Here is a 13281-nt window from a genome sequence, read left to right as displayed (position 1 = left end):
GTCCGCATTGCTATGCCGTGCCATGCCGTGCGCGTAGTCGCGAATGAGCTCTGCGCCTCTTTCCCGATCACAAATGGCGCATAAAAACAGCTGGACACACTGCTGTGTTGTAAGCTGCAGTAATACATACATGAATTTGCCTGCTGGAACAAGATTTTATGGCTTCTCAACCTGGCATTAGGAGAAGGAACGACGGCAGCGGGCTTGTTCATCGCGGAAAGTAAGTTTGAGCTGCGTTTTTTACCCACGTCACCAGGCGCTTGTTGAAGTCTTAAAATGCGCAAACGGGATGTTTCTTGCCATCTGGCTTGATGCTTCACATATATGACGTTGGATAAAGGTGCTGTATCTTCGTTCATTGCATGTGCGTAGCAGTGTATGCTGCTCATTTGTTTTTACGTTTACCTGCAGTGAAGATGGCATGAATTGGGTGCCTTCGATGAAATCCAAGGTATGCAGCAGCCATTTTGTGGGAAATGCAAAATCGAATGAACCTTTCCTACGACCCAAGTGCTTTCCCCTCGGCGTACAAAAGAGCAAGGACAAGATGCCCTAGCAAAAAAATCCGATAGAAAACTAATAGCCTATCAGATTATTGATATTGGTTTTATAGGTCTGCCAGAGTATTGGTCTTATGGGTATCCTAGCCGATTGGTTTTACAGGTCTACTAGAGTATTGGTTTTATAGGTCAATTGTTTACTGGTCGTATAGGCTATGGTTTTATCGGTCCTATGGCATCTGATAAACTGATAGGTCTGTAATGCTAGTACACCCATAGCTGTCAATAATCTGATAGACCTACAAAACCAGTAGGCTTCCTATTGGTTTTGTAGGCCCTATGGAATATTGGTCTCATCGAGTAGCTGCGGGTGTTTTACCTCTCCGGACAGACACCTGAAAGGAGAGGGCAGCTATGTTCCATTTTCTAGGGATGAGTTACGCAGCAGGTGCATGTATACACATTTTATTCCACAATGACAGCGGCAACGCATACTGGCACATAATCCAAACATTGACTGCATCCAGGTAGCCCTCGATTCCAAGATTGCGGATTTCGGCCCGATGATGTAGTCTCTCGAATGCTAAGGCACCTGAAAGAAATAAAAAATTGCGTTACAGCTTGAAAAATAAGCGATTTCAAGAACGCGACACCACCATGACTTCAAAAAATCGGTCCACACATATACCGGCAACCGCGATTGCGCGCGTCAGTTAGGAGAGGCGCCGCCATTACTGAACGCCGAGGTAGCTGCTGAACCAACATTCCGCCTTGCGCCTCACCACAGGTTCTGCCACTTAAACACAGTGCGCACGATATTCGAAAACAGATTAACGCTAAAAAGTTTCATCAATACTTTCAAGAAATCGTGCCGACAACTTTAAAACTCGACGCTGCGTTATATCACACCGCGCGATTCAAATTCCTTTGTTGGCGTGCAGGCACGGCATTCTGCAACGCAAAGCCACATCATACACTGAGAAAGTATAAACGTCAGCCCGAAGTTGCAAGTGATGCACACGCACCTGATCAAAAGCTGAACGTGCGCTGGAACGTTGATATCCTCGAGAAGCACCCCGAAAATCGGCGAAAACTTGTAAACACAGGGCACCGACCGAACTGCCGCCCGATCAGCGATCGCGCCAGCGCCAATGCCTCTACGGAGCTGCGCATGCGCGCCCAGAGGAGAGGTGGAAAGGAGGATGAGAGAGGCCAGCACGGGAACGCTTGCGCGGGAGTGGGAGTGAGAGAAAGGAAACCTACCTCTCCGCTGCGAAACGCCGCCGGCATCGCGCTACCGCGTCGGCAGCTCGAGCCGTACTCGTCGCGTGCTCGATGTCGACTCCTCTCGCTTCGGCGGTGGTTGCAGCGTTGCAGTTGCTTGGACGCGCGCCTCTCAATCCATTTGCACATGTAGGTGATTGTGACTGAGCTGGGCCCCGACAGAACCGTGCTATATCCGCGTGCTTTCCCATCTCAATTCAGTGATCCAGTAGCAACAGCGTCGCGCGTCTTGCGGCTCCAACCGTACGTAGTTTGTTGAGACCGCGCGCAGCGTTCTCAATTGTTATTGCGGCTAATATTGTACGTTACGGCAACACTCAATAAACGGGATGAATGCGTGAGTTTTGGGGATGTGTCCGAGATGGAAAAGGAAACAATGACAAAGGCCTAAAATCTCCAACGTACTGATCCTGCATGCAAGACCCATAAACAAAGGCATACTGATGTATCAGACACATGAACCAATATGTAGTAGTCTACAAGACAAGCATGTATCAGCCTATAAGATGTATGGGCTTCTGCACTGGTCTGATACTTTTCTTATACAACCCACCGATAAACCTATGAAACCAATACTATTGCCTATAGGACAAATATGTACCAGTCTATAAGATTTATGAGTTTCTGAATAAGTCTCATAGAAATGCAGATAAAACACATAGCATACCTACAGAACCAATACCGATTCTTATAAAACCAATAACGCACCCTATTGGTCTTTTTTGCTAGGGTGGTTATTCCGGACGCTATCATAGGCATCATTTGAAGTATTTAAGAATGTTGCGGTAATCCACGCTCATTGGTACACTGCATAAAGCTAGCTGCTCAACAGTCAGGATGTTAAATAGCCAGCAGATAAATATATTGCTTACCTTTAATTCGATGGTTTCCGATGGCGCACTGACGTTTGTCTGCACAACACACCAGAATGTTACTTCGACCTATAATCACGCGATATTATATCTTTACGTCGTGCACATGACCTGCTTCAAAAAGGTTTGTTCCCTTCCTGATGTTAGCGCTTCGAAAGAATTTTTCAGTCCCTTTAATAGCTCCGATTCCCGCCTCTACAATCAGCGGCACACCGCTAGCAGACGGCTCCCTGCGCAGGCACGGAAGGAGCCTTCATGACAGGGATAGTAACAGGGACAAGGAACCTGCCGCGCGGGGCGCTGAACGCAGTCTCTACGATGGCGGCGCCTAGCGGGTGCAGGGTGCCTATACTCAAACATGTACTTGTGGATCTATTTCTACATGAGTGCCTTCAGACTACTCAAAGTGCCTTTGCTTCGCAACATTATGTGCTTCTATAGGGTTGCTGATACAGCTACTCTAAATACATGCATGCTGTTTTTTAATTGGTTCGACCTTACCCAAGTTAAACACTGCTTAGAAAAAATTACGAGGACATTTAAGCACCGCTCTTAAAAGTATGATGCGATAGCGTAGGCGACAACCCGACGCATAAAGCCCTGCTTTAATCAAACCGTATGAACGAGCCCCTGTGGCCTAGGGGTAATGTTAATGCAAGGGTCCTCCTGGCAGGCTGATCCTGATATCAGCATTCCGTTTGATTAGAGAGGCCCCAGAAATCAGATAAGCAGCGCATGTGTTTTTCCCTTCTCCCCTGTCCCGTTTGCCAGCCGTTATTTTCGTCGTTCCCTTCCAACATGAACCAATTAACCCGGTTCCTGTTCTTCTGTGTTTAGAAAAAAGTTTTATTAGACATTAGACATTGACATTTGCAATGAAAAATGACAAAAACTGAAAACTTGCTCAGTTAGAACAGGGGACTTAGCACATAACACATCTCCTGACAAGGAAATACATAAAAAATCACTCTTTATATTCAGGAAAAAAAATTGGCTGCTCGTGGTGATGATATATACAAATTGAATGGCAATGTGCATGAAGGTATACACAGTGCAGAATAATTGGACAAATAAAAATAGATACAAACATATACAGCAATTGCATGTACAGTGTGTATTACACATGTGTGTTGCGATGTATACAGCTGTGAATTTACATAGATATTTACATTAAATTACAGGTACGAAAGTGGGTTAAAAGCCACCCGGACACGTCTATCCGACACGGATACAAAAGGGCATGGAACTCTCGCTTCCCAAGGTAGAAAAGTTCCTCAGCCAGAAAGCTTACTATCTCCTTTTGTAGACGCGCCAGGACAGGGAAAAGCACACGTCGGCGCCTGTTCGAGGCGACAGCCTCACAGCAATTGCGCCATAATGCGAAAGCGCCAGTTACAATCAGTGATCGTGCAAAGCGACCGCGAGGACATCTACCACATATCTGAAATCGATTGATAGCAAGACTTCTGAAACCAGCGTGGAATTCCGTCCAAAAGACACGAGCAACGACGTATTGTTGGGCCATGTGACGATTAGATTCTTGAAGTGGCCAGTTGGGACACTGCGCTGTCCGAACAATGCCCCATTGTTGCAGTTTGTCTCGTGTAGGCCAAACCCCCCACTTAACAGTCACATAAAGCCACGTAAATGTCCTGGCAGAAACGATGATGTAAGTGGTAACCGAGAAGTGGAATCCACCATTCGCTTGCTTTCTGCAGGCTCTAGCGGAATAAGTAAAGCTCCCATTGACTTTACTCTGTTCGCCGAGATGTCTAAGTCCGGGCTCACATGGCGGGCGTGGCGACAAAATGCCACCGTACACGAATAAAAAACAGGCATCCGGAAAGCTTGAGGTCCCCTGTTGAGTGGTATGTCAGGGACAAGCTCGCTCACACTTGTGCTTAAAAAATAGAAGGCAAGCACCCGCGCTGGGCACTCATCACCCTGCAGCAAACAAAGAAGGTAGCGCATAGCCAGCAGCCGACAGCAGATAGACAAAGAAGGGAATGCAAACCCACCCTTCGAACGTGGCTGGCCGAATACAGCACGGCATACTAGTTCTGTGCGCCCTGCGCCTCAAAAATGAGCTCACAAGAGACCGAAGGGAACTCCAAACCCTGAGAGGCGGGTACATTACATGTGTGAGGTACCATATTCGACCGCATAAAGCAGTGTGGACAAGATAGCGTTTCTCCAGTATGGGTAGCTCAAAAGCACTGGCTGTAGCCATCTTGCTGCGCACCTCGTTTAAGACGAAACTTAGCTAGCGCAGCCCGGACCTCTGTCACTTCCCATATCACTACAGCAGAGGAAGTAGCTCTTGCTCTCGCGCTCTCCATTTCTAAAGCTAAAGTAGTCATAAGTGACTCACAGCGCACCATTCTTAATTTTGCTCATGGCCGTATTTCAGTCGAAGCGTTTCGCGTACTCATATAAAATCCTCTTAAACACCTGACTCTCCTGATATGGGCTCCAGCACACATGGGTCTCAAGGGTAATCAGGGAGCACATGAGCTAGCTCGAGGGCTCACTTTCCCAGCAGCTTATCATCCCGCCCCCAACATGCCCGCCTTGGTCAGGAAGGACACCATGATCACTTCACGCTACCTGCTCCAACACTATCGTATTTCTCGCAAACTCTATCCAGGACCGCACCAAGAACTTACAAAGACAGAGACCATTATATGGCGCCAACTACAGACGAACACTTTCCCCAATCCCAAAAGATTCGATAATATATTTCCTGAAAGATACATGCCGATGTGTAAACACTGCAATATCCCAGCAGACATCCTTCATATGGTGTGGGCTTTTCCACGCCAACACCCACACAACATACATGGGAGGCTTGTCTATGCAGCTTTACTCTGGGCGACCAACGAGCGCTCATTGGTCTCGCTCTAGACCCAGACGGCCATAGACGTCCGACGGTCGACCGACGGACGTCCGTTTTCGAACCTTCGGACATCCGACGGAAGTCCGGTTATGTTCGATATACGTACAGCGGACGTCCGTCGGACTGTCGTTCGTGGATCCGGATCGCGTCCCACGGACGTCCGACGGGCAGCCGGAGGCGGACATTCGGACGTTTCCCGGAACATGCTTGCAGGGCCCGCTATTGGTGTAAAAACTTGCCAATAACATTTGTGTAAAGCTCAGCAAGCATGTGCCATGGAAATTTCAGTCACATACTAGTGCTCAATGCCTTTGTCGTGAGAGTAAAGCAGACAACAGAATATGCAACAGGTTCAAGTTTTCTGTTGTCTGCTTTACTTTCACACACTAAGCACTGAACAGTAGTGTGCAATTATAACTTCCATCAAAGAGGCACATATGCTAGCTGAGCTTTACACAAATGCACCATTCCTGAAAACATGCTAAGTGCATAGGCATACCAGCATGAGAGGTTGTAAAAAAAGCATTTTTTTTTGGCTTTATTGCAAAAACTGCATGCATAAATAGTCTACACTAAAAAAATATTGATGTTAAGGAATGGCATGGTAAAATGCAGGCCAACTGGAGTATTAAGAATCTACTTGAATAATATTTTTTAATTATCCTTGGCCGTGACAGCTCTTGCCTTGGGGAGGTGGTGAAGGAAAAGGTATTTATTGAAACCTAATATTTCGGAATTAACGAGGAGATGATCAAGTTCTCTGTGGGCGGCCTCCGCAGGCCGGGATTCCAGGAGCAGTTACTATCCTGTGCATTTGCTCGATCAGCTGTTGCTGGTCTTTCAGGCCTAAGATGGAAAGAGCAGGCTGGGCTCCTCCTGCAATAGAAGGGAAAATGAAATTCAAGCTATCTGTGCTGAACTTTGATTACACATCTCCAAGGGCAACTGCCAGTTTCTCTCAATTGCTTTTTCCAGATGGCACTGTACGCATGCATCTCCATTCAGAACTGTCACATACTATATAGAAAGGTCATATAACTGCAGCAAAACCCATGCAGAATAACAAAAGATACAAACATAGTTTGACCAGAACCTGGCATTCAGTATTTTAATGTTTTTATGTCGTCTTTTTGAACATGCCACTCTGACCAAACATGGCATGTTATGCTTGCTGCTATGCGCCCTCAGCAATGCCCAAGACATGGAGTGCACATGCATAGAAACTAAGCATAAAGGATGCTGTATATGAACATAAAGCACAGCCAGAGCATTGCAGTATTACACAGGTACGCATTGGCGGCAGAAACCTGCATTTTGAGCGGTTTAACAGGCAGATTTCTAAAGTCATTGTTCCTGCTCTGAAAAGAAGTGATCAATAATAACATCATTTAAAATTGTTACCTTTTTGTTCTGTAAACTGCACATTTCACTGGTTTCCATGTACCCTCTACCGAAGACATTCCTTGGGCGTGTCGGGGGTATATCGACATCAACATCTAGGCTACAAGCGTCTAGAAAGCGTCTCCTTAGAGCAGCTGCGACGAAGTAACTTATCTGATAACATGCAAGCTGCTGCAGCAGAATAAAGATAGACATTTGACATGTGGCTAAAGCCCAATGTGGAAGCATAGCCCGCCGCAGTGACTGCGCAGTGTTCATGCTTCTACAAGAGTTAAAAGTAAAGTTATTTGTTTACCCACAGCACTATATGTGACATTACAATAGCAAGGCTTATAGTTACACAAAACACAAAAAGCTAACAACCACAAGCTCCTGATGTATTACCGGCAGCATGCAGCATGGATGTTAGTTACTGAAATATGGTTGCATAATTCTGGCAACTAGCTGTGCATGTATGTCATGGATTTCTCAACTACGCACAACAAATTACAAAAAAAATAATAGTATTTATAAATGCAGCCAGCTGTTCACAAGCAACACTGTAGCTTTTTTATGGGGAAGGTAGTGGGCGCCAAAGAAACTGCCCCTGTAAAGGCACCTAATTTGCCCCTATGTAATATCGGGGACAAGTGTGTGGACTACACAAACTGCAATCAAAGCACATAACTTTTACATCGACCAGGAAACTCGGACCATACTTGTCGATGTGAAAGTTGAACGTTAGTTCTTTCATGTGTGCAAGAGAAATAAGGTCACAATTCGTTTACATCGCGATTCTAGTCCAAAATCTCCAGACACTGTCCAGAGACTTTCGCCCCCGTAGTATAAGCCACCACTTGGGTAAGAGATTAGTAAAAGAAGTATATAAAAGACATTAGTGCTGTTGGACAGCCATAGCTATAAAGATGGTATTGACATTGGAGTACTGCCTTAAGGCGGGGCCTAGGGCATTACAAAAGCAAGAGTTAGTGTCCGCTGGTCCTCATTTGAACGAACAAAAAGAGGGGGGGGGGGGGAAGAAATCTACCTCAACTACATGTTTTGAGTGACACCGAGCTGCAGTTAGTATTAAAGATATCACACAGTTTTGTGGAAGATTTGGGAGCGCTTTGCTGCTTTCTTACAGAATTGGACAAAAGAGCTCACCATCTTCAGAAAGGCACGTTATATAGAAATGAAAATAGCGAATTTACTGCATCTGGCCACAACAACTTGCACACGGAGAGGAAGATGAACTGAAAATTTTGTACATGAATGTATGTATTTACAACAGGTGAAACAATGACCATGATCTATGCCGAAGAAGAAAGAGATCAAAATCTAGCTCAGAACGAGTTCTCCAGGCCGCAGGGCCGTTTCATTAACTTCGGGACACCGCCCACATTTCTCATCCCCAACGACAACGAACTCACACATGACTGGCTAACAAACGTTTTGGCATGTCTTTCCACTTTCATAAGTTCTTCATCCTCTCCCTAATACAAGCAATGCAAAAGGGACAACAAATTCGTTTCACAACAAACGGAATTTAGAGAATGGACCTCGAAATGATTGGCTCACTAGGTCACATGCCAAACTCTCTCCCCTAGGAAAAAAAAAGAGAAAATATAAATAGAACCCATCAAAACGGTGTCCCACGTGCGCAACCATTGCCCAAAGCTTGCATCCTTGGCGGCTCCTTTTACAGGGCAATTATTGCAATTATTGGCGTCTGAGTCAGCACCATTGCGGACCACATCAGAAGAGCCAACCCACATCCTCCCGCTCCGCATCATACCGTCACTGTTACACACTTGCCCTTTTTCAACGCCGCCATCTCCTACCATTGTTGACATCCAGGGTTGGAATCCTCAACGAGACCCCACTCAGCGCGCCTGCACTGAATAATTGTCACTTTTATGGGCTCCCCAACAAGGAAGAGGGCCTTACACCCTTCAACCTGACAGTGTTTTTTCTTTGAACGATAAGCAGTTCTTCCAAAAGAGGTGCTCGTTTCAAAGCTGTGCTACCTCCGGGTGATGGGTCCAGTCAGAGTACTAAGGACCCCTTAGTACGCTTAGTACTAAGGACCCCTTAGTTGTATACTGTTCGTAAAGCTCCTGAAATAAAAATGAGCCCCCTACATGACACAGCAACGAGAACAAACTGCTTGTCCCCGCGTCTTCGAGTGCGACAGCAAAGTCCTCGGAAGAGGGAACTTCTTTCCCTCTCTGCCTACGTTTCCGTTAAGCACTGTAGCTGCTGTAGCTGCCTCTCTGTGCACGTCTCTCTGCCTCCTGTCCGAGGGCAAGTGGGAGACGGCCGCAGCTGGGCAGTGAACAGGTGACCCAAAAAGAGCAGACTAATAAAGGTGCCTAGCATACCCACCGATCCCTTACAGAAATCATTAAAGAAATGAAAGCAACACATCAGATAACGCTACAATGTTTCTAAGTGCAAAGTCGACAACTCCAAGTCATATAAATATATGTACAGGGTCGTCCACTTCTAGCTATAACACAGACACTGCTTTCAAATCAACATTACGTACGAAACAGCCACATATCGATGCAAATCGGTGCACACACACAGGGACCCGGATGTGCTGCTTCACATGGCCTGCCACTTAGCTTTATTGTGTGGCCGGTTCGAACGCAACAGCGTTTTGAAGGCGGTGAGCATGTTATAGCTAGAAGTGGACGAGGCTGTACATCTCCGCACATTAACTAGACAGAAACAGTGCAGAGTAAACTAATAATTCGGTGTCTAGCAACACTATTAAAAGGGGATAAAGGCCACGGGGGGGCTACGATTATTAGTACCGTTTTGCCTTTAAACTACAATAACATACTTGTTGCAAGCTTAAAATCAAAGATTCACACCTGTCCCACCCACAGCAATGCAGAGAAAGAGCAAGCTAGGCTATTACAGACGCACCCTTGGTTATTTTTCTGGCATTTCTGAGGGTGAAGAATCTGACTTGTCAGTAGCATGTATATGAATAAGAATCCTATGACAGTAAATGCATCAGATTTTCTGGAGTGGCTTTTCTTTGCTGACCACATATGAGGTGAGCTATCCAACTTGGCCTAGGTTTATTCTATGAATAACAAAGCTATAGCAGGTACACAGTCGTCCACTCAGGCTGAACATGCGAGTGCGTGGCATGCACTTTTTGAGATGCCACTGCATTCATCGCAGCTGCACACCGTAGCGAAGAGGCAGACAGCGTGAAGTACCAGTTCTAGTCCCTCTACCACCACTGGGGTCCCAAACTAGGGACCCCTTGTTTTTGTCAGGTCAGGCCCCCTCAGGGTCAGCTAGTGAGTAACCTCTTGTATTTGTATCTGATGGCAATGTTTTCCACCACCACCCACAATATGCAGCTGCGCATCATAGCAGATGTGAAGCAACAGCTCCTGGTCCTTCTATGCATAAGCCACTTTGCCTTGATGCATGCTTGCGCACCATAGTAAAGAGGCAGACGACATAACGCAGCAGCTCATGGTACCTTTACACATGAGCCCCCCCACTGTACTTCGATACGCACCATAGCAAATATACAGACTACACCACACAGCAGCTCCTGGTCCCTTTATGCATAAGCCATCTTGCCTCAATACGCACCTGCGTACCTGAGCGAAGAGGCAGACGTGAAGCTGCAGCTCCTGGGCCCTCCATGCACAAGCCACTTAGCATCAATGCACGGCTGTGCACTGTAGTAAAGAGGCGAACGACGTTAAGCAGCAGCTCCTGGTCCCTCTACACATCAGCCATTTTGCCTCGATGTGCATCTGCACACCGTAACAAACAGCCAGATGTGACAAAGAAGCTCCTGGTTTCTCTACACATAAACCACTTTGCCTCAATGCATGTCTGCACACCGGAGCAAAGAGGCAGATGACGTGAAGCTGGAGCGGCTGGTCCCTCTACGCACAAGCCACTTAGCCTTGATGCATGGCTGTGACGGATGCATTGCTATTTTGCAAACTGCATGCCACACATTCCCATTCAAGCTAAGAGTGGACGACTGTGTAAACGTAAAATACTGGTCATTTACTTCAATGGACAATGACAAAAAGTAACATGGTGGACAATGTAAAAAGAATTTGCTGCATAAAGTTTGTTGAAACCAGTTCTACATCCTACATGTAAACAAGCTAAAACCTTAATGTCGAAGGGATGTCCTGTATGTTTAAAATCATCACGCTCAAACAACTTCAACACTGACAATCATGATTCAATATTAATAATATAGATAATGATACAATACTCACTTTTAGCCATACCAAAGAAATGAGAATGCAAAGAGATGTTGCTGTTTTTCCCCCGTGGATGACAGTTTTCCATGTTCAAAATGCTGCTTCCTGTTGGCCTACGAAATCGGCTACAGCAAATGGCATCTGAAAAATTTTTGGAAGCCTCATGCTAGTCTTCAACGAGAAAAGCATTGCCATACAGAAGCAGAACACAAATACGTTTACAACACACTAAAAGCACCAACTGCGGTGCTGTTTTTAGGATGACTAGGTAGAGGTTTTGCTGTAGCAAGCCAAATGTTAGCCTTCAATAAGGAAAGCATTCCCATACAGAAACAGAACACAAAAACTTTTACAACACATTAAAAGCATCAATTGCACAAATGCTTGTAAGATGACCAGGTACAGGTTTCTGCTATAGCCCACATCATGTGACCAGCAGTTATCAGAAGCCTTGTATGTGAGCATGATGCCCTAGATTCAATTTATGGCTATCACTGTATTAACAAGCATGGGTTTAAAGCTACTTTAATATGATAATCTAAGAACATGGTAAGAGCTTTCAGTGCGAGACATAAGCTCAGTATCATGCACTATAAGGTGCTGCATGGCTCTAGTGTAGCTTTGGCATTATCTCGCTGTCAATAATGCAGTGAAGTTCTGAGGAGCCTTTGAATATCTGTAAGGACAAAGCAACAATTTTGTTTTCATCTCACTTTTGCTCAACTCGGGTTTTTTTTTTTTTTTTTTTTTTTTTTTTTTTTTTTTTTTTTTTAGCCCGCGGCTTGCATGGCCTCCCAGTATGCCTGTTTTGCATAAAAGAAGGCGTTGCAGGTACCAGAGCTCACAGCCCAACTGTATCGCGGCGGCGGTATGCCAAATTCGTCCCAGAACAGCGCAGAACAACGGGTCAAGAAAAAGAAGTGCTGACTTTTTTTTTTTTTCTCTCATCTCCTTGTCCGGTTGTTCTGCGCGGTTCGGTCCCACATGCATAACCAACATGCGCAAGGTGCTGTCCTGGTTCGTCAAAGCTGAAGGAGAGTACTAAACCTTTAGTTATTTAGTAGCTACAGCCGTTCCTTCTAGAAACTGTAGTTGCCGTAAAGCTCGAGAGAGAAAGATAAGCGGCTGTCCATTAAAAAGAAAAAAAAAACATGTCGCACGATAGGCTCGAGGAGTGCAAAAGTTTTCTCGTATAGTTTTTACAACTCAGCACGTTGCGCATGGTTAACAAATTGACTCCTTTAAAGCTCGGGCAGGCACTCCTTTATCAGAGACAGAGAAGTTGCGCGGCTTACTGGCGCAGCGTCCAGTAATGCCGAGAAAGATGGCCCTCAGACTTAAGGCTGCACTTTAGTTAGTCGGCGCGGAGCCATCCTGTCAGTCTCGCCTAAAACACTCGACCGTTCGTCTGCTGTACAGAGCTGTTTCCTTTCCAGAAAGATCACCACTATCGGTGCATCGAAAAGTTCCACTAAAGAAACAAAAGTTCGGTGAAATACTTACTTTGGAATCGGCGGGTGAACAAAGCGTGCCAGCCGCACCAAGCCACAGCAAAAACAATGCTAGCAGTGCATTACAGCCGTAGGTATTTGTAACTGCGCAGAAAATGCAGAACACGGAAACGTGAAACCATCTTCCATGACTAAACTTCAACTTGTCAGGTGGATTGGATTGGCTCATTTCAGATTTTTTTTAGGATAGGTTCGGTTTCGTTCTTTTTGAGCTTGCTGCGTCTATTCAGCCACTGATTAAAATTTCACCGAAGCATCATGATAGAAAAATGTTTAATGGTCATTTAACTTTTAATCAAAAATTTTGATGGAAGAATGCAACGATGAAACACGCGGAAAATAAAAAAAAAAACTGTTTAATGGAAACGCTTTCTATCGCATCGATTCGCTCTGGCATCATATAATGCAGACTTGACGATATTACTGATTTATACGCAGTTCAGACGAGCACGACGACTACAAACTATATCATAGCTGTGTAAAAGCAAATCCAGTGGCGGACGTACGGCGGCTGTCCGCTGGGCGAACGGATTCGACCATCCGCTTTCGTACGTACGCCGGAATTCCGGCGGACGT

General features: G+C 45.6%; 2 long non-coding RNA genes across 4 annotated transcripts; both read right to left on the bottom strand.

The window, feature by feature from the left end:
• Positions 1-949: 949 nt before the first annotated feature.
• Positions 950-1899, bottom strand: LOC146191242 (uncharacterized). Its single transcript, XR_014706350.1, has 2 exons — positions 1526-1899; positions 950-1092 (listed from the first exon to the last, which is right to left on the bottom strand). It is a non-coding gene; the product is annotated as an uncharacterized LOC146191242 (long non-coding RNA).
• A 4174-nt stretch (positions 1900-6073) lies between these two features.
• Positions 6074-12854, bottom strand: LOC146191241 (uncharacterized). Of its 3 annotated transcripts, XR_014706621.1 has the most exons (3): positions 12698-12854; positions 11210-11335; positions 6074-6428 (listed from the first exon to the last, which is right to left on the bottom strand). It is a non-coding gene; the product is annotated as an uncharacterized LOC146191241 (long non-coding RNA). The 3 variants fall into 3 exon arrangements; XR_014706622.1 differs by lacking the exons at positions 11210-11335; positions 12698-12854 and adding an exon at positions 10560-11197; XR_014706620.1 differs by lacking the exons at positions 11210-11335; positions 12698-12854 and adding an exon at positions 10568-11195.
• Positions 12855-13281: the final 427 nt, after the last annotated feature.

The sequence above is a fragment of the Amblyomma maculatum genome, chromosome 4, assembly GCF_055883805.1.
Source record: "Amblyomma maculatum isolate TAMU_Amacu chromosome 4, ASM5588380v1, whole genome shotgun sequence".
Taxonomy (NCBI): Eukaryota; Metazoa; Arthropoda; class Arachnida; order Ixodida; family Ixodidae; genus Amblyomma; species Amblyomma maculatum.
The sequence above is the reverse complement of the archived record's forward strand: the minus strand, read 5'-3'. Positions and strand labels throughout refer to the sequence as shown.